We start from the raw sequence: 26,489 nt of genomic DNA on the forward strand, positions 1-26,489 counted from the left end.
ATGGTTGGGGTGGGAACATGGTTGTTGTTTATATGACTGGGTTCATATGTTTTTGTGATTTTGCACTAAAATTAATAAAAAATGATTTAAACATAAAAAATGCTGACTGCCGTGGGCTGAATATGGGCTGGATGATGTCACATTCTTACTTTATAACAACTGTACCATCAGTTCTGCCCAAAGCAACAATGACCTTGCATTATCGATTGTCCCTCCTATTTCAGTATAACCTGAAGAAGGAATGGCTGACAAGGCAAAGCTTGTTTTATTTTGTTGCATTACAACCTGGAAGTCTTGCGTTTGCTGTCATAAGCTTATTCCTGGGATAAGCGGCAGAAAATGTGTTTTATTCTTTTGGGATCTTGCCAGGTACTTGTGACCTGGATTCACCACTGTTGGAAACAGGATACTGGGCTTGATGGACCTTCAGACTTTCCCTGGATGGCAGTTCTTATGTATGAATGTACTTATGAGATCATTGAAGGACATTTTGATAATTCAGAATCTCTAACATTTCTCTCTCTATTATTTTTTAGTGTACAAAATAAAATCACATCCTGCAGAATTTGGTAAGTTTTATTCAGTTTATAAATTAACACATTAATAACACTATTAATGCATTAATTTTTTTAACGAATACCATGTTTCGTGATGCCTGTTTTTTTTAAAATGCTGATCCACCCCTCTCCCACGCTTACATCTACAGCAGGGCTCAGGATTTTTTCTCCTTCCTCGGAGCTGCCTCAAACTCCTTCTCTCCCCCTGCATGGTGCAGAAAGTTGTGGAAGATCTCTTGAGACTTGAAACCATAAGACTTCCCCAATTTCCTGCACTGTGTGACTCAAGTATCTGCAGACCCGATCACTGTGCAGGGGGAGACAAGGAGATTGAGGCAAAGCCGAACCCGAACCCTGCTGTAGAGGTAAATGTGGGGGGTGGGGAAGAGAAACTGAATGAAGGCCGGCATGAGAGAAACTGGGGGAGAGGGGGGAAGGGGGCTTGGGAGAGACTGAATGAACGCTGTTTGAAACCTTATTTTTAATGCCCAAAATGCATGCTGTGATTAAGCACGGTGAATTGCATGATTAAAACTTTTAATCACACAATTAATCACAATTAAAATTTTTATTCATTGTCCACCCTTAATATATTTTTTATCATTGTACTTATTTCTCTTCTTTGAGATCTGATCATTGTTCATCTTTATTTTGATGCAGATTGGTGGATGGAATGTGGCAGATATACAGGTAACTGAATCTGATATAAACTAATTATACCAAACCATCAAATCCACTAATGTGTCCTTTTGACTGTGATTCCACTATACAGACACCGACAGCCAGTGTTAGGGATTATTTTCACCACGCGATAGAGAAGACAATGAAGCGTATTTTCAAAGCACTTAGACTTACAAAGCTATGTGGTAACCTATGGAACTTGTCTAAGTGTTTTGAAAATGAGCCCCTAGTACTGCTACTACTTATCATTTCTATAGCGCTACAAGGCGTACGCAGCGCTGCACAAACATAGAAGAAAGACAGTCCCTGCTCAAAGAGCTATGTAATAAAAGTGAGCCAAGTATAGGACAATCAAGCCATTGTGACATCACTGATGAGGTTGGCTCTTATTGGTGGCCTGAGGCATTATGACATCACACTATTAGCTCTGGTTACAAGAGACTACTACTACTACTATTTAGCATTTCTATAGCGCTACAAGGCGTACGCAGCGCTGCACAAACATAGAAGAAAGACAGTCCCTGCTCAAAGAGCTATGTAATAAAAGTGAGCCAAGTATAGGACAATCAAGCCATTGTGACATCACTGATGAGGTTGGCTGTTATTGGTGGACTGAGGCATTATGACATCACAATATTAGCTCTGGTTACAAGAGACTACTACTACTACTTATCACTTCTATAGCGCTAAAAGACATACGCAGCGCTGCACAAACATAGAAGAAAGACAGTCCCTGCTCAAAGAGCTTACAATCTAGTAGACAAAAAATAAAGCAAACAAATCAATTAATGTGTAGAAGAAAGAGGAGAGGAGGGTAGGTGAAGGCGAGTGGATACAAGTGGTTACGAGTCAAAAGCAATGTTAAAGAGGTGGGCTTTCAATCTAGATTTAAAGATGGTCAAGGATGGGGCAAGACGTAGGGGCTCAGGAAGTCTATTCCAGGCATAGGGCGCAGCAAGACAGAAGGAGCGAAGTCTGGAGACCACAGCCATCATCCCGACCACAAAAGAGCAATCAAAATGCCGGATGGCCACGGTGGCGGGCTCCCGGGCGGGGGCGGGATCCCCACCGCAGGGCAAAAAAAGGTACACATCAATCACCAAATACATACATCCCTTGCCCTAGGCAGCGAACGAAGCGCCCACCCCACCAAGAAACCCCACAATAACACATTCCAACAGTGCCCAGGCCCCAGCCAGCCCAACCAACGAATTCCAGAGTTTAATTATACGTTGGGTGAAGAAAAATTTTCTCCGATTTGTTTTAAATTTACTACACTGTAGTTTCATCGCATGCCCCCGAGTCCTAGTATTTTTGGAAAGCATGAACAGACGCTTCATATCCACCTGTTCCACTCCACTCATTATTTTATACACCTCTATCATGTCTTCCCTCAGCCATCTCTTCTCCAAGCTGAAAAGCCCTAGCCTCCTTAGTCTTTCTTCATAGGGAAATCGTCTCCCATCCCCGTTATCATTTTAGTCGCCCTTCGCTGCACCTTTTCCAATTCTACTATATCTTTCTTGAGATGCCAACTCCAGGCTTCACTCCTTCTGTCCCACATGCATCACCTTGCACTTGCTCACATTAAACCTCATCTGCCATTTAGCCGCCCAGTCTCCCAGTCTCGTAAGGTCCTTCTGTAATTTTTCACAATCCTGTCGCGAGTTAACGACTTTGAATAACTTTGTGTCATCAGGAAATTTAATTACCTCACTAGTTACTCCCATCTCTAAATCATTTATAAATATATTAAAAAGCAACGGTCCTAGCACAGACCCCTGAAGAACCCCACTAACTACCCTTCTCCATTGTGAATACTGCCCATTTAACCCCACTCTCTGTTTCCTATCCTTCAACCAGTTTTTAATCCACAATAGGACATTTCCTCCTATCCCATGACCCTCCAATTTCCTCTGTAGCCTTTCATGAGGTACCTTGTCAAACGCCTTTTGAAAATCCAGATACACAATATCAACCGGCTCCCCTTTGTCCACGTTTGTTTACTCCATCAAAGAATTGAAGTAAATTGGTCAGGCAAGATTTCCCCACACAAAAGCCGTGCTGACTTGGTCTCAGTAATCCATGTCCTCGGATGTGCTCTGTAATTTTGTTTTTAATAATAGCCTCTAGCATTTTCCCCGGCACTGACGTCAGACTTACCGGTCTATAATTTCCCGGATCTCCCCTGGAACCTTTTTTAAAAATCAGCATTACATTGGCCACCCTCCAATCTTCTGGTATCATGCTCGATTTTAAGGATAAATATCACTAACAATATTATTTATTATAATAATCTGCAATAATTGTGCTGCTTTAGTTTCAAGGCCAATCATATGGAAACTTAAAGCTTGTCCTATCTGTCTTCAGCTATCTACTTTAAAACAAGAGCTATATAAAGTAATGCAAGAATTAGATGCAATTAAAGCAACTTATAGGACTGTGCAGAATCATAACTTCTCACCACTGCCTCAAAGAATAAAGCCACATAAGAACAGATGGTTCACAGTAGGCTCAGGCAGACTTCATCATGTGACACAGAAGCATCCGCCCGCACAAGTGTTGCCACTACAAAATTCTTTTGCTCCACTACAGCACTGTGATGTTCCTGAAACTAAAATTGAAGCAGAAGAAAAAGAAAAAGCAAGGAAGAGGGAACAAAAAGAGTAAGGTACCCAAAGAGAAAAGACACTCACAAATCACTAAACCCAAAACACATACTAGGAAATGTAGTTGGAAAGCAATGACCACAAATGCTCACAGTCTAAGCAATAAAATTCATGACCTTCAAGCCCTGATTTTGGAGGCTGACTTGGACATAGTTGCAGTCACAGAGACATGGCTCAGTGGTTCCCATGAATGGGATGTAAACATACCAGGCTATAATCTTTTTAGGAAGGATAGAGAGGGACGTAAAGGTGGAGGAGTAGCTCTGTATGTGAGAAATGATATTGCAGCAACTGAAATGACAGGGAAGTGGGGAAAGAAGAAGCGATATGGATCACCTTAACAAGAGAGGATAAAACCTTGGTCCACGTGGGTGTTGTCTACAGACCCCCGACACAATTGGAGGAACTGGATAAAGATCTGATCGCTGATATTCAAAAGTTGGGGAAGAAAAGAGAGGTGTTTGTTGGGAGATTTTAATCTGCCGGATGTAGATTGGAAGGTTCCGTCTGCAAAATCGGAAAGAAGTAGAGAGATTGTGGATGCTTTCCAAAGTGCTCTGCTCAGACAAATGGTGAACGAACCCACGAGGGAGGGAGCCACGTTGGATCTGGTGCTCACAAATGGGGATAGTGTGTCAAATGTCCGAGTGGCTGCACACCTGGGAAACAGTGACCATCAAACGGTTTGTTTTGATGTAACGGCTCATGTGGATGGCGGCCACTCTAAACTCAAAGTCCAGGATTTCAAGCGAGCTGACTTTAACAAAATGGGAGAATACCTGAGGAAGGAGCTGATGGGCTGGGAGGACATACGAGAAGTGGAAGGACAGTGGTCCAGGCTAAAAGAAGTAATAAACAGGGCCACAGACCTTTATGTAAGGAGAGTAAATAAAAAAAGAAGAGAAAAAGGAAACCGATATGGTTCTCAAAGCAAGTGGCTGAGAAAATAAGATTAAAGAGTTAGCGTTCCAGAAATATAGAAAATCTCAAGAGGAGGAACACGGGGAGGAATACCGGATGAAACTGAAAGAAGCCAAGAGAGAGGTACGTCTGGCAAAGGCGCAAGCGGAAGAACAAATGGCTAGAAATGTAAGGAGGGGAGACAAAAACTTCTTCAGGTATATTAGTGAAAGGAGAAAGACTAAAAAGGGGATTGTGAGACTAAAAGATACAGCAAAACGCTATTTAGAAAATGATGAGGAAAAAGCCAATTTGCTAAATAGATACTTTTGTTCTGTTTTCACTGAAGAAAACCCTGGGGAAGGACCGAGAGGGACTGGCAAAAGTACACCTGAGAATGGTGGATAGAGCGCCGTTCACAGAAGAGAGTGTGTATCAACAACTTGGAAAGCTAAAGGTGGACAAAGCCATGGGGCCGGACGGGATCCACCCCAGAATACTGAGGGAGCTCAGAGAGGTTCTGGCAGGTCCTCTTAAAGACTTGTTTAATAAATCCTTGGGGACGGGAGAGGTTCCGTGGGATTGGAGAACGGCGGAGGTGGTCCCTCTTCACAAAAGTGGGGATAGGGAAGCAGCTGGAAACTACAGGCCGGTAAACCTCACTTCGGTTATTGGAAAAGTAATGGAAGCCATGCTGAAGGAAAGGATAGTGAATTTCCTGGAAGCCAATAAGTTGCAAGATCCGAGACAACACGGTTTCACCAAAGGGAAATCGTGCCAAACGAATCTCATTGAATTCTTTGACTGGGTGACAGGAGAATTAAATCAAGGACGTGCTATGGACGTCATCTACTTAGATTTCAGCAAGGCTTTTGACACGGTTCCCCACAGGAGGCTCTTAAATAAACTAGACGGCCTGAAGATAGGACCCAAAGTGGTGAACTGGATTAGGAACTGGTTGACGGACAGACGCCAGAGGGTGGTGGTGAATGGAGTTCGCTCGGAGGAGGGAAAGGTGAGTAGTGGAGTGCCTCAGGGATCGGTGCTGGGGCCGATTCTGTTCAATATATTTGTGAGTGACATAGCCGAAGGGTTACAAAGTAAAGTTTGCCTTTTTGCGGATGACACCAAGATTTCCAACAGAGTGGACACCCGGAGGGAGTGGAAAACATGAAAAAAGATCTGAAGAAGCTAGAAGAATGGTCTAACGTTTGGCAATTAAAATTCAATGCGAAGAAATGCAAAGTGATGCACTTAGGGAGTAGAAATCCAAGGGAGACGTATGTGTTAGGCGGGGAGAGTCTGATAGGCACGGACGGGGAGAGGGATCTTGGGGTGATAGTATCTGAGGACCTGAAGGCGACGAAACAGTGCGACAAGGCGGTGGCAGTAACAGAAGATTGCTAGGCTGTATAGAGAGAGGAGTGACCAGCAGAAGAAGGAGGTTTTAATGCCCCTGTATAAGACGTTGGTGAGGCCCCACCTGGAGTATTGTGTTCAGTTTTGGAGGCCGTATCTTGCGAAGGATGTTAAAAAAATGGAAGCGGTGCAAAGAAAAGCTACGAGGATGGTATGGGATTTACGTTCCAAGACGTATGAAGAGAGGCTTGCTGACCTGAACATGTACACCCTGGAGGAAAGGAGGAACAGGGGTGATATGATACAGACGTTCAAATATTTGAAAGGTATTAATCCGCAAACGAATCTTTTCCGGAGATGGGAAGGCGGTAGAACGAGAGGACATGAAATGAGATTGAAGGGGGACAGACTCAGGAAAGATGTCAGGAAGTATTTTTCACGGCGAGGGTGGTGAACGCTTGCAATGCCCTCCCGCGGGAGGTGGTGGAGATGAAAACGGTAACAGAGTTCAAACATGCATGGGATATGCATAGAGGAATCCTGTGCAGAAGGAATGGATCCTCAGAAGCTTAGCTGAAATTGGGTGGCGGAGCAGGTGGGGGAAGAAGGGGTGGTGGTTGGGAAGCAAGGATAGGGGAGGGCAGACTTATACGGTCTGTACCAGAGCCGGTGATGGGAGGCGGGACTGGTGGTTGGGAGGCGGGAAATACTGCTGGGCAGACTTATATGGTCTCTGCCCTGAAAAGGACAGGTACAAATTCAATTCAAGGTAAGGTATACATACTAGCCGTTGAGCCCGTAAAAACGGGCTGATATTGGGGTTTTCCCCCCTCCCCGCGAGGTCGCCACCGCTACCGAACCCCCCCCCCCCCCGCGAGGTCGCCACCGCTACCGTACCCCCCCCCCCGGAGTTGCCGCCATCCCTCCACCCGGCCCAGGCCCTCTCTTCGTTATTCAACTTACAGCAGCGGCAAAACAGCAGTCACGGCGAGGGCGGGGCACAGGCAGGGAAGGAAGGCCGACGGGAGCTGAAGCTGAGCTGCTTGCTGCTGTAAGTTGAATAACGAAGAGAGGGCCCGGGCCGGGTGAAGGGGGGTGGTAGTGGCTACCTTGGGGGGGGAGCGGTAGCGACGTCAGCGGTTCCCCCCCCCCCCGTCATCACGTATTGACGCGGGGGCGGGACAGAGAGGGAAGTCTCTACTGCGCATTTGCGGTGAGTACGGTCACTCGCCGTTTATATATAGATGAGTTTGTCTTGGGCAGACTGGATGGACCATGCAGGTCTTTTTCTGCCATCATCTACTATGTTACTATATGTTATGTTACTAGTAAAAAAGGCCCATTTCTGACAGAAATGAAACGGGCGCTAGCAAGGTTTTGCTTGGAGTGTGTATGTTTGACACAGTGTGTTTGATAGTGACTGTGTGTGTGAGAGAGAGTGAATGTTCGTGTGTGTGTGACAGAGAGAGAGTGTGACTGTCTCCTCTGTCCCCTGCCCCCCCTCCAGCCACTCAGCGATTCTTCTCTCTCCCCTGCTCCCCCTCCAGGCACCCAGCGATTCTCCTATGTCCCCTGCCCCCCCGTCCAGCGATTCTCCTCTTTCCCCTGCCCCCCCTGTAGCCACCCAGGGATTCTCCTCTCTCCCCTGCCCCCTCCAGCCACCCAGCAATTCCCTCTCTCCCCTGCCCCCCCTCTCCAGCCACCCAGCGATTCTCCTCTGTCACCGCCACGCCCCCCCAAGGTCACCGCCGATCACCCCTCCCCCCCCCAAGGTCGCCACCACTCTCCCCCCCCTGATGTTGCCGCAGCCACTGCTCCCCCCTCCACCCCCCCAGGTCGCCGCCGCCGCCGCTCCCCCCTCTCCGTCCACCCAGCCACTTTCCCTCCAGGCCCGTCCAGCCACCCACCAACCCAACAGACCTGGCAAGTCTCCAGCGACACAGGCAGCACCAGCTCCAATTTCTGGCCACTGCTGCTTGAACAGCAACGGCCGCTACAAAACACCTTCAGCTGTTTCTACGAAGCAAGCACGGCATCGCAGGCAGCTATCAGGATTGGCTGTTGGCTCTGCAGCCGCTCCTCTCGCCTCTCACATCGCTGTGCTCCTCCGGGGTTGTCCTCCAGGGGCAGTGACGCGCTTTCCCACACATGGCAGGCTTACATAGTAACAATATAAAGAATTACAAAGTCATAAGAAAAAATATACAGTTTGTAGTAACGCAAAATTAATAGGGTTGACAGATAAGTAAATTGAACATAGAAGAGATAGGGTGCAGAAGGAAATGAGCGTTGGGAGGTAGGCTTAGGAAGATGGAGAGGAATGGATATGGGGTAGCAAAAAAGGATAATGGGAAACATGGTCAATGTATAACAATTGTTAATAAGAATCATGTGGGCAAGCTTTGGTTAGGTTTGGTTAGATTGTTGCCATTTTGTCTGAATTGATCTGTGTTATAAAATTCCTCTGAACCATTCCTGTGATGCCTACTCCACGTAGAATTTTCAGTATGAGATGGTGATTCACCAGGTTGATTGAGGCTGAAAGGTCCAGTTGCATGATGAAGATTTGTCCATTAGTAACTGGCATTCCGACAGTAGTCCTGTTATTACTGTTTCTGTGCTGTAGAGGGGCCTGAATCCAGATTGCATGGGATCAAGCAATTGATGACTGTCCAGGTAGTCTTGGAATTGGGTGGCCACTATTGCCTCCATGATTATGTTGATGTTAGAATGTTGGCCACTGGCGGTATTTCTTATGGAGAGATTTATCGAGAGAATTGCCTTCTAGGAGGGGAGTGAATATGATGTCGCCCATCTCCCTGGGAAAGTTCCTTTCTGTCAGTGAGGTCTCTATCAGATTTCTAATGTGATCCACAGTGGGGGGGGGGGGGGGGGGGGGTTGAGTTTGAAAAGCTCTACTTTGCATAGGTCCAAAGAACAAGAGGATTTTGCTAGCATGGATTCAAATTTTGGTGGGTTTATGGCTTGGAAGGTGTCGCAAGGTTTCCCACCATCTGTCCGTAGGGCAACTGTCATCTGTGAGAGGACTGTGATTAGGTGCAATGTTTTGGGGTGTAGGAATAGATTGTAGTAGAGTTTCTACCTTGGATTGAAAGTAGTCTGCACATGAGTATGTTTTGTCTGTGCTTCCTCGCCCTCTGGTGGCCAGAACCGATGGCTGCTATGGACCATCACCCGTTCCAGATTTTAGCTTAGTCCGGTCCGGATCTTCCAGGCTGCCAGGTTTGCTTGTGTTGTTTGAGCCTGCACAGCACCCATAGCTGCTGGTGATTGCAGCAACTGAGTCTCAACTGCTTCTGGGCTTATTAGCCATCTTGAAACATTTCTGCTTGCCTTTGCATCGCCTTAGGCCCTGGTACGTGGGTGCTTGTGCACTTCTGCCTGAGAGACTTTGTCTGGACCCGATTCTGCTTTTGCTGGTTTCCTGCCTTTTGAATCTTGCCTGATCCTGGACTTTGCTTTGCTTGCTGCCTGCCTTTTGAACCTTTGCCTGGACCTGTCTTCTGCTTGCTGGCTGACTGCCTAGAGACCTATCCTGGATTTGCCGGTACGTCTGTTCTGCCTTGCTTCTAGTGTGGGGTGGTTTTGCCTGCCTGCCCAAGGGCTCACAAACCCAGTTCCAGCTTTGTAAACGTGACAGAGTAGCTGTGCAAGCTCATTTTTCAGTTCTGTCAGTACTCTAGGATGAATACCATCTGTTCCAGGAGATTTGCTACTCTTCAGTTTGCTGAACTGCCCCATTACGTCCTCCAGGTTTACTGTGAAGTCTAAGTTTCTCTGACTTGTCCGCTTGAAATACCATTTCCGACACTGGTATCCCACCCAAATCTTCCTCAGTGAAGACCGAAGCAAAGAATTCGCCATGCGCCCTCCCTGCCCATCTTTAAGTCCTTACTCAAAACCCATCTCTTCTCCCTTGCTTTTGGCGCCTAACCACCTTCCCCATTCATGATACACTGACTACACTGACTACATAGTTTGTTACCTTTAGATTGTAAGCTCTCATGAGCAGGGACTGTCCTTCCCCATGTTTTAACTTGTACAGCGCTGCGTAACCCTAGTAGCGCTATAGAAATGCTAAGTAGTAGTAGTAGTAGAATTAATTCAGTAAAGTTGGTTTTGAGTGTAAGGTGAACCTTTCATAAGAAAAGACTGCACATTACCACATGTACATAAGTACATAAGTAATGCCATACTGGGAAAAGACCAAGGGTCCATCGAGCCCAGCATCCTGTCCACGACAGCGGCCAATCCAGGCCAAGGGCACCTGGCAAGCTTCCCAAACGTACAAACATTCTATACAATCAAGCCATTGTGACATCACTAATGAGGTTGGCTCTGGTGGAATGAGCCACTATGACACAATAGGTTAAATCACTGCTCTATGTAATAAAAGTGAGCCAAGTAGAGGACATAAGTACATAAGTAATGCCCACTGGGAAAAGACCAAGGGTCCATCGAGCCCAGCATCCTGTCCACGACAGCGGCCAATCCAGGCCAAGGGCACCTGGCAAGCTTCCCATGTACACAAATAATTCTGTATTTCACAGCATTAACGCATCAGATGTTCCCTGTCCATAAAGAGTCTTTTTATCAATAAACGGTTGATTAGAAGTATTCATGTCTCCAGTCTTTGGTATCAACCAGCTCCTCCAAATGACACACTAATTACAATTTATAACAAATTACTACTGTGCCCATCTCCGTTATTGTACATCCTCTGTGTACATCCGTATGCTGCACAAGACGGCATATTTGAAAATGTAAGTGAGATCAAAAAAATGGCAACAACAATGAAGAAAGACAAGGAGGAAGCATCAGCTCATTGTTTGCTTTTTTTGAGAGTATGGGGATGACGGCTGAGTGAGGGGAAACAGAGGATTAACCTATTGGCTTCAATGTTTTGACGTCATCCCATTGTTGTTATCCAACCTCCTTGGTATGAATAGACTCATTGCAGTAGGGAATACTGAAAAGCTGATATCCAATAAGATGAGTCAAATTTATGAGGCAGGAAGGTGAAAATAGCCCAATAGCAGAGCTCCTGGCATAGAAAAAGTGACTGACTGGAAAAACCAGCAAATGAGGGTTAGAGGTAGGGCAGGAGCAGCCAATGAGGGTTAGAGCTCGTGTGGTGAGGAGCCAATGGGTTAGTGGTGGGTGTGTGATAAGCTAATGAGAAGTGTTTGCTCATGTTTATTAATGGGTCTCTTCTCTGCAGTAAATGTGACTCTGGATCCTGAAACTGCTCATCCTGATCTCGTCCTGTCTGAAGATGGGAAAAGTGTCAGATGGAGAGACACAGACAGAATGTGCCGGACACTCCTCAGAGATTTGATGCTTATCCCTTTGTGCTGGGGAGTGAGGGCTTCACCTCAGGGAGACTTACTGGGAGGTGGAGGTGGGGGGGTGAGTTACTGACATTGGGAGTGTGTAAAGACTCTGTGAAGACGAAGGGGAGGATCACACTGTCACCGGGGAAGGATTCTGGACAGTGAAGCTGTGTATGAACAGGGATGCTTGGCCCTCAACTCCCCAATAGGACCCATCTCCCCCAGAGAGAGATCCCCCGGGCAGTGGGGAGGTCTGCTGGACTATGAGGCAGGAAGGTCTCGTTTAATGATGCAAATAATAAATCTCATCTCTTCACCTTCAACTGACTCCTTCACAGGGAAACTCCGACCTTTCTTCATGATTATTCTCAAATTCCTCTGAGAATCCGCCAGGTACCAACAGCAGGACTCGGATTAACATTCCAAGACTCTCTCTCTCTGCTTGACAATTTGTACTTATGTTACCAGAGTCTATGTACAAATAAATCTGGTAAGCTCCTGCTGCTCTTCCGTTAATGACTTCATAAAATCCAGCTTCTTCCTGATTTATTCCTTAATATGAAGTCTCTGGTAGGATTATGAAGAGGTGGAAGATGTTAAACGAATTTGGGTGTTAAACCGTGTTCAAAGAAAGCATTGTTACAGAAATATTAAACTTTCAGGATTTCGTTCTTTCCTTAGTGGAAGATGAGTTTAGTTTCTTGTCTATCCGCAGTGAGATTACATAGAAGCCAGAAAAGTTTCAAACATGAGAGACAGAGATGGGACCAGAGCCTGTGAATGTGAGGACGGGTTTCACTGACAGAGTGGCAGAGATGGGTTAGAGCCTATAAATGTGAAGAGGGTTTTTCAATGACAAGTGAAAGCAACTAGATGGTATAGATATTGTGAATAAATAGTGAATAACAAAAATCTACTGATATATCAATAACCACGAGGTATGTTAAGTGAACAGTAAGCTCAGTAGGGGCAGGGACTCATTGTACTTCTATGTAATTTGTGTTAAAATCTCAGTGTCCTTTATGATCCTTCATAAATACTACAATGACTATAAAAATATTAGAAATAATTGGGAGGAGGAACAGCCTAATGTTTAGTGTAGCAGGTTGCAGACCTGGGGAACCAGGTTGATTCCAGTGGGTTGAGATCCTAAGGAGCCAGGTTCAATTCCCTCTGCAGCCCCTGTTACCCTGGTAAGTCACCGAGCCCTAAATGCTGAGAAGTGTGTCAGCATTATTATATGCTAAATCTGTTAGCTGCCTTAGTAAAAGGGGCCCTTATGTGGTGAAGTTAACCATGTGCTGGTTCTGAATATCGGTCAGCACCCAATTAACATCCGACTATTCAGTGCCAGGGTAAGGACAACCCATAGCTTAGAGCGACTCAGAATACAGTTTACCACCACCAGCTGAATATCGGGCAGATAAATTTTAAGCTCTTTTAGTCAGGGATTCATTTTACTCTTGAAGGACACTTCTTTGGGGCCTGCAAGCTATATTTCAAAAGAAAACTTCTGATAAACTTTCCACATTCGCCAGGAAGTCCAGGGAAGGGAAGTAGGTGTCCTGGGCAGTGACCCCTAACGACAACCCTGAGCACCAGCAAACTTACAGCTACAAAGTGTCCATCACATTATATTCAGGTACTTTCTCTGTCCCTACAGGGCTACAATCTAAGCTTTTTTTTGTAGCTGAGGCAGTGGAGGGTCAAATTACTACTTAGTAGCTTCATTACCTGCCCCCTAGACGTTGTATATTTGGAAAGAATAAACAAGTGATTCACATCTACCCATTCCACTCCACTCAGTAACCCATTGGTAACAATTAGCACAAGGCAAGCCCCCAGCGCTGAAAAACTAAAAGTGGGCAAACGGGGAAGTCACCACAAAATGCTTTAATGCTTTTTCTGGTGTTTCCCAGACACTAAGCCCACATTAGTGCTTAATGTGCCTTAGTAAAAGGATCCGTCAGAGCAACAACCAACAGGTCAGGGTAAGAAAACCCCCACGTGAAGCAAAGGGTATATCTGTCGAAACACGTCCCTGTGTCGGGTCTTGTACACATTACTACTACTACTACTACTTAGCATTTCTATAGTGCTGCCAGGGTTACGCATGTTTAAAACATGGGGAAGTTTAAACATGGGGAAGGACCGTCCCTTCTCAAAAGAGCTTACAATCTAAAGGTTACAACTATGTAGTCAGTGTAGGTATCATGAGTGGGGAAGGTGGTTATGCGCCAAAAGCAAGGGAGAAGAGATGGGTTTTGAGTAAGGACTTGAAGATGGGCAGGGAGGGCGCATGACGTATGGGCTCGGGAAGGGCTGTTCCAGGCATATGGTGATGCGAGGCAGAAGGGGCGGAGTCTGGAGTTAGCGGTGGGTGAGAAGGGTACAGATAGGAGTGATTTGTTCTGAGAGCGGAGGTTACGGGTGGGAACATACGGGGAGAGGAGTGGAGAGAGGTACTGGGGGGCTGCAGATTGAGTGCATTGGTGCTGAATAAAGTTTCTTCAATTCAGCATCGGCTGGAGAGATTTCTTGGTCCACCCCTACTCTTTCGCACCTGATTATAAAAGGGTCCCTCATTATTTTTTTTTGGGGGGGGGTTCAGTTTTATTTTTATTTGATCTATACACTGTTTATTTGTCCATCTCAGTGGTTTATGTTAATATAAATAACAAGAAATTATAATTTTAAATTAAAAAATCATAAAACAAGAACAAATATGAGAATACAATAATATAGAGTAAAATAACAGGTCTTGTGCTTCCTCTGATGCTTTTGGCCCTTTCCAGCTGCTGTTGGGATAAGGGGTCTAATGTTCCAATCACGCCTTGAAAAGGTGAGTCTTTTGACTAGTTGTAAAGTTTGGGTATGAGGAATTTCTAAGATCAAGAGAAGTTTATTTGGCTTTAGTTCACACCTTTATCAGTAGCTGTTTTAGATGAGTTACATTCAGGTACACTGAGATATTTCAGAGAATATAGAAAAATGAAGGCAGATGACTACTATCCCTTCTCTCCTAGAGATCCTTCGTACCTGTCCCAAGCGTCCTTGAATTCAGATACTGTTTTCATCTCCACCGTTTCCATTGGGAGGGCCGTTTCACAAATTCACCACCCTTGGGTTACTTCCCTTTCACCTTCATCCTCTGCTTCCTCGTTCCACAGCTTCCTTTCAATTGAAAGAGACTCACCTCCTGTGCGTTTATTCCTCGTAGGTATTTAAATGTCTCTCTCATATCTCCCCTCTCCCCCCTCTCTTCCAAAGTATGCATATTGTGGGTCCCTTTTACAAAGGCACTTGCCCAAATGAAACTACCCCAGGCTACCATACCCCTGATGGTAATTTCAGATTTGGCACTCGCCCATAATGCCTGGACAATTTATTTATTTCCTCCCTACGGCTGTAATCAGCAGTTGGCATGCGCTGACCGGCTATGATCAATGTGGTGCCATTAAGGGCACGGGCCGGTTTTAGGATTCAGTTTTACCGTGTGCCCTTTTCGCGTCCCATTTTAAAAATAGCGGCCTATACATCCTGATCCTCGTTGGTGTACAAAAGTTCTTGGCCCCCTAAACTGTACCATTCCCTTGGTTTTGCAAAGACTAGGGGACACTCAATGAAAGTACATGGAAATACTTTTAATACGAAGCAGGAGGAAATATTGTTTCACGTCAAGAATAGTTAACCTCTGGCAACCCTTTGCCGGAAGATGGATTAACAGCGTTATTGTATCTGGGTTTGACAAGTTCCTGGAGCAAAAGTCCATAGTCTGCTATTGAGAACAGACACGGAGAAGCCAGTACTTGGCCCTGGATTGGTAGCATGAATGTTGCTACTATTTGGGTTTCTGCCAGGTACTTGTGACCTGGATTGGCCAGACTGTTGGAGCAGGACACTGGGGCTAGCATGGACCATTGGTCTGACCCAGTATGGCTATTTTTATGACCCTGTATTAGAGACCTATAATAAAGCGCATTAGAATCTGGACTTAGCGTCTCTTAAGGCTCCTTTTCTATTAGCGTGGGACGTCCAAAAAATTAAGATGGGAGAACGTAACACCTCTGAATAGGGAGATGGTAAGTGGTTCCTGTGTAAACTTAGCTTTACTCCCACGTAAGATTGAGATATGAAAGACCAAAGTTTCAGACTGAAACAACTCCAAAGGTCTAATTCGAGAAATGAACAGTAAAGCAGTCTCTCACACCACTTTGAAAGAATGTGATTCTCTCAAGAGGAAAAGGACCTCAGAAACCAAACGACCAATACCTTCTATAGTTTGATCTGTATCTCTAGTTCCAGTTCTATCATAGGGTCCAGAAACCTCTATTACTTTAAAATTTTTACAAAATGCAATATTATAGTTTTACCTCATTCTTTATATATTTGTTCATTATTCCAAAGCAGCCTTCATAATCCGTCAAAAAATTCAAAAAGTAGCAGTTAGCTTAGCTACCCAACGAGACCCATTTCACTGATCTATGCGGGCGTCATTAGGAGTCTCAATTCAATAGGGCATAGTTGCAGTCTGTTGCAGATCTGTGACAGAAAACACTCTATTGTCATGCTGCAAATGAACAGTTAACTACTTATAGCCATCTTACTTACTAATTCAAAGGACTGAATTCAGCTCCGTTTTCGCTGCATTCCAAAATGACACAGTTCTATCCAGTCTTTTGCATTGAGTGTCACATGTATGATTATCTCCCAATTGGTGAGGTGTCATATGTGTGTGCCCGATGCAAAGAGCTCCTAGCTCTCAGAGAACATGTCCGTTCTCTTGAGGCTAGAGTAGCAGACTTGATGGAGCTGAGGGAGACAGAGAGGTACATAGAGGAGACCTACAGGGATGTTGTAGAGAAGGCCCACCTCCAGTCAGGGGAGCCCCTGTGCTACCGTGGAGGAGGGAGGTCTCCTAGAAGGAGAGCATCACCCTGGTGAAGTAGGAAGTACTCCTGTAGCCAGGACCTGCCCACCAGGGATGTATTATCCTTTTGCACCGAGGATATATCTCCAAATGTTGCCCGGGAGGGAAAGGTTAGGACAGCTGTTGTACTTGGTGATTCGATCATTAGGCATATAGATAGCTGGGTGGCTGGTGGACGTGAGGATCGCCTGGTGACTTGCCTGCCTGGTGCGATGGGTGGCGGACCTCACGCGCCACCTAGATAGGATTTTATATAGTGCTGGGGAGGAGACGGCTGTCTTGGTACATGTGGGTACTAATGACATAGGAAAATGTGGGAGAGAGGTTCTGGAAGCAAAATTTAGGCTCTTAGGTAGAAAGCTGAAATCCAGATCCTCCAGGGTAGCATTTTCTGTGCCACGCGCAGGGCCCAAGAGACAGGCAGAGCTCCAGAGTCTCAATGCGTGATGAGACGATGGTGCAGGGAGGAGGGCTTTAGATTTGTTAGGAACTGGGCAACATTCTGGGGAAGGGGGAGCCTATTCCGAAAGGATGGGCTCCATCTTAACCAGAGTGGGACCAGGCTGCTGGCATCGGCGTTTAAGAGGAAGATAGAGCAGCTTTAAACTAGAAATGGGGGGAAGGCCGACAGTCGCTCAAAAGAGCATGGTTCGGGACTAAGGTATCTTTCAAAGATATCACCATAACAGGGAAATAGAGTATCCTGATAGGAGGTGCAAAAGAGATTTTAAGTAGATCGGGTATCCTTAAATAACAATAAAAATCAGACAAAAGATTGCCAATAATACTGTCAAGTACTAAGCATGAGGTATTAGGAACAACAAACATAGTTTGAAATGTCTATATGCGATGCAGATGCTAAGAAATAAGATTGTGGGAGTTAGAATATATTGCACTAAATGAAAAATGAGATATAATAGGCATCTCTGAGACCTGGTGGAAGGAGGAGAACCGTGGAGCACTGTCAGACCGGTGGTACAAATTATATCGTAGGTGGATAGGGTGAATCGGATTGGTGGAGGGGTAGCATTGTATCTTAACGAGAGCCTTAACTCCAATAGATTGAAAATTCTGCAGGAAACCAAACAACTCCGTGGAATCAATGTGGATTGAAATTCCATGTGCAAGGGGGAAAAAGGATAGTGATAGGAGTGTACTACCGTCCGCCTGGCCAGGACGAACAGACGGATGCGGAAATGTTAAAGGAAATCAGGGACGCAAACAACTGGGCAACACAATAATAATGGGGGATTTCAATTACCCGCATATAGACTGGGTTTAATGTAACTCTGGACACGCAGGGGGACATAAGATTTCTGATGAAATCAAGGACAGCTTCATGGAACAGCTAGTTCAGGAGCCGACAAGAGAAGGAAAAAATACTAGACTTAGTCCTTAGTGGTGCTCATGAATCTAGTGCAGGGGGTAACGATCGAGGGCCGCTTGATACAGTGATCATAATATGATCGGTTTTGATATTGGCATGAAGGAAGTGAAACTAGGAAATCAAAGTACGCTAGCGTTTAACTATAGAAAAGGTGATTACGACAAAATGAGAAAAATGGTGAAAAAAAGACTGAAAGGAGCAGCTCGCAGAGTAAAAAACTTGCGTCAGGCGTGGATGCTGTTTAAAAACACCATCCTGGAGGTGCAGGACAAAATATATCCACGTAATAGAAAAAAGGGAAAAAAAGACTAAACGTCAGCCGGCGTGGCTAAACAGTAAGATAAAGGAAATCATTAGAGCCAAAAAACAATCCTTCAGAAAGTGGAGAAGAGAACCAACTGAAAGTAACAGGATAGATCATAAGGAATGCCAATCCAAATGCAAAGCGGAGATAAGGAGGGCAAAAAAGGACTTTGAGAAGAAATTAGCGTTGGAAGCAAAAATACATAGTAAAAATTTTTTTAGATACATTAAAAGCAGGAAACCGGCCAAGAGTCGGTTGGGCCGCTGGACGAAAATGGTGTTAAAGGGCGATCAAGGAGGACAAAGCCGTAGCAGAGAAATTAAATGAATTCTTTGCTTCGGTCTTCACCGAGGAGGATTTGGGGGGGACACCGGTGCCGGAAAGAATATTTGAAGCGGGGGAGTCGGAGAAACTAAACAAATTCTCTGTAACCTTGGAGGATGTAATGGGTCAGTTCAGCAAGCTGAAGAGTAGTAAATCACCGGGGACCTGATGGTATTCATCCCAGAGTATTAATAGAACTAAAAAATGAACTTGCGGAGCTACTGTTAGAAATATGCAATCTGTCCCTAAAATCGAGTGTAGTACCGAAGACTGGAGGGTAGCCAAGTTACTTTCGATTTTTAAGAAGGGTTCCAGAGGAGATCCGGGAAATTATAGACCGGTGAGTCTGACGTCGGTGCCGGGCAAGATGGTGGAGGCTATTATTAAGAATAAAATTGCAGAGCATATACAAAAACATGGACTGATGAGACAAAGTCAGCACGGATTTAGTGAAGGGAAGTCTTGCCTCACCAATCTAATGCATTTTTTTGAGGGGGTAAGCAAACATGTGGACAATGGGGAGCCGGTTGATATTGTATATCTGGATTTTCAGAAGGCGTTTGACAAAGTGCCGCACGAAAGGACTCCTGAAGAAATTGCAGAGTCATGGAATCGGAGGTAGGGTATTATTATGGATTAAGAACTGGTTGAAAGATAGGAAGCAGAGAGTAGGATTGCGTGGCCAGTATTCTCAGTGGAGGAGGGTAGTTAGTGGGGTCCCGCAGGGTCTGTGCTGGGTCCGTTGCTTTTTAATGTATTTATAAATGACCTAGAGATGGGAATAACTAGTGAGGTAATTAAATTCGCCGATGACACAAAATTATTCAGGGTCGTCAAGTCGCAGGAGGAATGTGAACAATTACAGGAGGACCTTGCGAGACTGGGAGATTGGGCGTGCAAGTGGCAGATGAAGTTCAATGTTGACAAGTGCAAAGTGATGCATGTGGGTAAGAGGAACCCGAATTATAGCTACATCTTGCAAGGTTCCGCGTTAGGAGTTACGGATCAAGAAAGGGATCTGGGTGTCGTCGTCGATGATACGCTGAAACCTTCTGCTCAGTGTGCTGCTGCGGCTAGGAAAGCGAATAGAATGTTGGGTGTTATTAGGAAGGGTATGGAGTCCAGGTGTGCGGATGTTATAATGCCGTTGTATCGCTCCATGGTGCGACCGCACCTGGAGTATTGTGTTCAGTACTGGTCTCCGTATCTCAAAAAAGATATAGTAGAATTGGAAAAGGTACAGCGAAGGGCGACGAAAATGATAGTGGGGATGGGAACGACTTTCCTATGAAGAGAGGCTGAGAAGGCTAGGGCTTTTTAGCTTGGAGAAGAGACGGCTGAGGGGAGATATGATAGAAGTGTATAAAATAATGAGTGGAATGGATCGGGTGGATGTGAAGCGACTGTTCACGCTATCCAAAAATACTAGGACTAGAGGGCATGAATTGAAGCTACAGTGTGGTAAATTTAAAACGAATCGGAGAAAATTTTTCTTCACCCAACGTGTAATTAGACTCTGGAATTCGTTGCCGGAGGAACGTGGTACGGGCGGTTAGCTTGACGGAGTTTAAAAAGGGGTTAGATAGATTCCTAAAGGACAAGTCCATAGACCGCTATTAAATGGACTTGGAAAAATTCCGCATTTTTAGGTATAACTTGTCTGGAATGTTTTTACGTTTGGGGAGCGTGCCAGGTGCCCTTGACCTGGATTGGCCACTGTCGGTGACAGGATGCTGGGCTAGATGGACCTTTGGTCTTTCCCAGTATGGCACTACTTATGTACTTATGTACTTATAAGTGCAAATCACTCCCTTCTTCCCAGCATGGCATGACTTCTGGATATAGTTCAAATCACTCACTGCTTCCCCAGCATGGCATGACTTCTGGATATAGTTCAAATCACTCACTGCTTCCCCAGCATGGCCAGGTTCCTGGACACAGTTCAGTCACTACCTGTTTCTCCAGCCTGGGTCTGACTTCTGGCGCCACACCTGAAATCATTCACTGCTTTACAGCACTACACCTCTCTCCCCCTTGAGTGGAACAGCTGCTTAACTTTTCCTCCAAAACTTTCCCCCAGCTTGAAGAAGGTTTGTTATGAAGCCTTTCAACTTCTTCCCTTGTACCTGAGCTAGAGCAGCAATCTCCATGGGCTCACTTCCCAAGCCAGCTTGGGCTTGGATCTCCTGTCCGACCTCTTCCCTCCGCCTTTCTATTCCATGGGCTCCTCTCCCTTTATGGTCCCCAGCTGGTCCTCGTCCCTCCTGATTATGCTCCACACCAATCCCCCTCTCCCTCGGGATCCTGGACTTGTAGTTCCCTTGCTGCTCCCTTTGCTTATCCTCAGGACTTTGCAGGGGTTCTTGGGAACTGTAGTCCTGCCTCCCTTCTCCGCTCTTGGAAACTTATGCCCCCTAGGATCCTGGGACTTGTAGTTGGAGTCCCGGGTATGAAACCTACCCATCTTGCTCCTCTCCCAGATTTCTTCTTCCCTGACCCTCAGGGGTTCCTCACAATACTTATGTTCTGCTATTTATAGAACTTCACAACCATGGGGGGGGGGGGGGGGAGGGATTACCTGGGTCCCAAGGAACATGCGCTGACTTGTCTTCCTCTGCCACACAGGACCGGTACAGGAGTATTAGATACCTTTCAGTCACCTAATCTGCCCCCCCCCCCCCCCCCCAAAAGACATCATTCTTATATAGCACAATACACACAAATGAGGGCAGTTTCCAAAAGGGCTGTTCTCCAGAAGCTTAGCATAGAATAGCAATGATTGTTGTATTCCACTTATACCTCAAAGAAGTTCAAGTGGAAAACATTAAGGCCATTTTTACTGCACTAATCGATAGATTCCAATAGGAATATTATGGGCGTCTGCAAGGTTAGCGCATCTTTGTAAATGACCCCCTAAGAGAACGGAAACAATTTTTGAGAAATTACAATAAAATTATCCTCTTCATATCATAAAACAAAACCTACGAGAGATTAACAAAGACGCAAGAGAAAAAAAACAATTATGAAAAATAAGATTTTTTAAAATAAAATAGTTTTCAATTGTTTCCTAAAGGATTTATAATCAGGAGTACTTCTAATCGGAATGGGGAGTTCTTTCCATAATTTTGCAGCTTGACACGCAAACGATGAACTTAATAATGAGTGTTGAGCAAGGAATAATTAGTATTCTGGGAGAAACAGAATAAGTTATACAGATATAAAGATGCCGAGCCATGCTGAACTCTAAATAGGACACAGTAAAATTTCAACAGAACTCTGTTCTCAAATGGAAGCCAATGTAAACAGATTAGATAAGGTTAAACATGATCAGTAATAGCTACGGAAAAAAAATGAATCTTACCACTATGTTCTGAATTGTTCTTATTTTTTCGAGACAGATATAGGGAAAAGCGATAAAAATCAAGTTACATTAATCAATTTGAGACAACAGGAGACTTTGGGGCAATAGTTGGAAGGAATCCTCCGTGAAATATCTAAGTATCTGACATACCTTTCTCAATAATGTCAACATTTTTTAATGAGCAAATTAGTATGTGTTAAATGATCCTAATTACCAACAACAAAACCCTTATCATAACTGAACTCTCTATTCCTGACTGGTTAAATGATTCTGTTACTAATGAACTTTAATGCAATATTACGATATGAAGTATTTATTCTTGATTGTTTAATCTATGCTGTTACGACACAATGTAAGCCACATTGAGCCTGCAAATAGGTGGGAAAATGTGAGATACAAATGCAACAAAATAAATAAAGAAATAATGTATCGGCAAAAGAAGATCCTAATTTCTGAAACCAATTGAATTTATTTCTTATCAAAAGGAACTAAGGGCCCTGTTTATGAAGCGTTTTTAGTGAGCGCTAAGGTTAGAGATGCCCGTGCTAAAAATGTTACATAAGTACATAAGTACTGCCATACTGAGACAGACCTAAGGTCCATCATCCTAACAGTGGCCAATCCAGGTCACAAGTACCTGGCAAGATCTCAAAACAGTACAATACATTTTATGCTGCTTATGCTAGAAATAAGCAGTGGAGTTTCTCCAAGTCTATTTTAATAATGGCTTATGGACTTTTCTTATCCAAACCTTTTTTAAACCCCGCTAAGCTAACTGCTTTTACTACATTCTCTGGCAACGAATTCTAGAGTTTAATTACACGCTGAGTGAAGAAATATTTTCTCTGATTTGTTTTAAATTTACTACTTTGTAGCTTCATTGTATGCCCCCTAGTCTTACAGACTGTTGCTTTCATTTTAAAATGAACAAATGCAACAAAACAAAACAAGAATTTGACACTCGGCATTTGCAAATAAAAGAAGCTATTTGAAATTATTCCTGTAAAAAGAAATCAAAATGAAATGAGCTAAAAAAAAATCTAGAAAATCTCCCCAAAACAAGGTGAAACTCTCCTACCTCCCTATAACCAGCTTAGTAAACAGGGCCCTGAGTCTTATCGACATTTAGTTTCAAACAGAATTTCTGCAATCCATCCTTCTACTATTTTTATGCTAGTGGATATACTAGGGGACCCTTTTACTAATCCGCGGTAGGCTCTACATGCGTGCAAATGAGACCTACCACCAGGCCAGCGTAATTTCAGATTTTTTTTTTTGTTACATTTGTATCCTGCGCTTTCCCACTCATGGCAGGCTCAATGCGGCTTACATGGGGCAATGGAGGGTTAACTATCACCAATGTGGCCGCGCAGGCTTCTGCATGGAATGTTGCTAGTGGAATAGCAACATTCCATGTAGAATCTCCAATAGTAGCAACATTCCATGTAGAATCTCCAATAGTATCTATTTTATTTTTGTTACATTTGTACCCTGCGCTTTCCCACTCATGGCAGGCTCAATGCGGCTTACATGGGGCAATGGAGGGTTAAGTGACTTGCCCAGAGTCACAAGGAGCTGCCTGTGCCTGAAGTGGGAATCAAACTCAGTTCCTCAGTTCCCCAGGACCAAAGTCCACCACCCTAACCACTAGGCCACTCCTCCACTGTTGCTACTATTGGAGATTCTACATGGAATGTTGCTATTCCACTAGCAACATTCCATGTAGATGTTGGCCCTTGCAGATCACCAATGTGGCGCACGTACATGCAGGACGACAGACTCACAGAAACAGAAGCCTGTGTAGCCTTCTACATGGAATGTTGCTAGTGGAATAGCAACATTCCATGTAGAATCTCCAATAGTAGCAACATTCCATGTAGAATCTCCAATAGTATCTATTTTATTTTTTGTTACATTTGTACCCTGCGCTTTCCCACTCATGGCAGGCTCAATGCGGCTTACATGGGGCAATGGAGGGTTAAGTGACTTGCCCAGAGTCACAAGGAGCTGCCTGTGCCGGGAATCGAACTCAGTTCCTCAGGACCAAAGTCCACCACCCTAACCACTAGGCTACTCCTCCACCCATTTGGTTCACACCCATAATGCCTGGAGGAATTATTTATTTATTTCCTCCCACGTGCGCCTTTTCTGGCGGTAATCGGCAGTTTGCGCGTGCTGACAGGTCACCGCGCGTGTAGCGAGTGAGCCCTTACCGCTAGATCAATGGGTGGGGTTAAGGGCTCAGGATGGTTTTAGATGTGTGTCTACACTGCCACAGGCCACATTTTACCGTGGCTTAGTAAAAGGGGCCCCTAGATTTGGCTTGTTCAAGTGATGAGAAGATAGGGATAAGAAAGGTAATGTTATCAACATTGTAGACCAACTTCCTCTAACAAAAACCAAGGGGCCACCTTTGCCACACGCCGAGGTTCCTTTTACCACAGTGGGTAAAAGCCCAAAAAAAGAAATGGTCACATGGTAAGTTTTGCACTTGCCACGTAGCTATTTCGGGGGGGGGGGGGAGCATGTACTGCCAGCTGTTGAGGTGGCAGTAAGGGCTCCTGCGTTAACTCGGTATTAACCCCCTGTGGAAATAAAGAAACCACTAGTCTTGCTTAATGGTTGTGCCGGCCTTGCTGCCCCCTTCCTGAGACCTTTACTTGCTTTAGAGAGCTGGGCTGTGCCCCTGCCCCAGGCGCCAGGTTACACACAGGAAGCTCCATGGGGAGAGGTCACTGCTGCCCTCCCTGCAGTTCCCAGAGGCAGTCATTTATTACATCTAGAAATGTTATCTCACTCACTGATGTAACATTTATCCTTCTGGGGTAATTGAAATCGCCCATTATTATAGCTTTGCCCAATTTGCCAGCTTTCCTAATCTCTGTAAACATTTTCATCCGTCTGTTCTGCCCTACAAGAATATTCCTTCCCTTCACAGATGGAATTTCTATCCATAGTTATTCCACACTGCTATCTGTGTCATGTGAAATGTTTATTTTATTTGACTTAATTCCCTCTTTAACATATAGCGAAACCCCCCTCCAATTTTTTCCTCTCTATTATTGCAATACAGTTTGTACCTTGTTAACACAGTGTCCCATTGATTGTCCTCTTTCCACCAAGTCTCTGTGATGCTTATTATATCTACCTCATCATTTAGTGCTATGGACTCTCCCATCTTATTTTTTAGGCTTCCAGCATTTGTATACAGGCACTTCAAATTATCTTTCCACCCAAACCCTCTTCTCCTCTTCCCCCCACTTTCCGTCTCTGTTGACAACACCCTCATCCTCCCCGTCTCTTCTGCACGCAATCTCGGAGTCATCTTCGATTCCTCCCTCTCCTTCTCTGCCCATATCCAACAGACAGCTAAGACCTGTCGCTTCTTCCTCTATAATATTAGCAAAATTCGCCCTTTCCTCTCTGAACAGACCACCCGCACCCTCGTCCACTCGCTCGTTACCTCTCGTCTTGACTATTGCAACCTTCTCCTCGCTGGCCTCCCGCTTAGCCACCTATCCCCCCTTCAATCTGTCCAAAATTCGGCCGCACGTCTTATCTACCGCGTGAACCGATACTCTCATATCACCCCCCTCCTCAAGTCGCTTCACTGGCTCCCAATCCACTACCGTATACAGTTCAAAATTCTTCTATTGACCTTCAAGTGCACTCAATCTGCTGCCCCCCATTACCTCTCTACCCTCCTCTCCCCGTATGTTCCCACCCGTAACCTCCGCTCTCAGTACAAATCACTCCTATCTGTACCCTTCTCCACCACCGCTAACTCCAGACTCCGCCCCTTCTGCCTCGCAGCGCCTTATGCCTGGAACAGACTTCCTGAGCCCATACGCCATGCGCCCTCCCTGCCCATTTTCAAGTCCTTACTCAAGGCCCATCTCTTCTCCCTTGCTTTTGGCGCCTAACCACCTCCCCCATTCCTGTTACCTACACTGACTACGTAGTCTGTTACCGTTAGATTGTAAGCTCTCTTGAGCAGGGACTGTCCCTCCCCGTGTTTAAACTTGTACAGCGCTGCGTAACCCTGGCAGCGCTATAGAAATGCTAAGTAGTAGTAGTAGTAGTAGTAGTGTTTTTTCCCTTTGATCTACAAGCTGCTTAGAAGTTGAAGGGGATAATATGCACCCTTTATCCTGCTCTCTCATTAAGCACACCTGGCTTACTTTCAACATTATTGAATCCTCTCTACCTGGCAGTGCTGTAGCGAGGGCAGCTGACAGCCAGGGCGGCTCGCTGCTGCGCACCCCCCCCCCCCCCCCCGGGTGCAGCACAGCACACCCTCCCCCCTCTGGAGCACCCTCCCCCCTCTGGAGCGCCCCCCCCCCCGGAGCGCGTACTTACATCGTAAAGCAGCGAGGGACGGCGAGAGGGCTGATCCGCTGTCAGGTTTCTCACCGAACCTCTGGGTAGTGAGCCCTTGGACCACTGCCGTAGAGCAACAGCAGCAGGAGAATCAGCCAAACACAAGACAAGGTAAAACAGATTTACCGTCAATCCCAGGCCAGGATCCACCAGACAGGAACTGCAGCTGAGGCAATACACGCTGGGGTCTCCAGACAGGCAGCAGACAGTAGAAAAGTCCAGAAGCAACCGGGTCTCTAAGCAGGCAGCAGACGGAATAATCCAAAAGCAAGCCAGGTCTCTA

At 45.3% G+C, this 26,489-nt stretch overlaps 1 protein-coding gene across 1 annotated transcript in view; it reads left to right on the plus strand.

Moving 5' to 3' along the window:
- Positions 1-26,489, plus strand: part of LOC115468254 (E3 ubiquitin-protein ligase TRIM39-like) — an 872,633-nt gene that overhangs the window by 473,714 nt on the left and 372,430 nt on the right. The gene's annotated exons all lie outside the window — the stretch shown is intronic.

The sequence above is a fragment of the Microcaecilia unicolor genome, chromosome 4 (genome assembly GCF_901765095.1).
Source record: "Microcaecilia unicolor chromosome 4, aMicUni1.1, whole genome shotgun sequence".
In the NCBI taxonomy this organism is placed as follows: domain Eukaryota; kingdom Metazoa; phylum Chordata; class Amphibia; order Gymnophiona; family Siphonopidae; genus Microcaecilia; species Microcaecilia unicolor.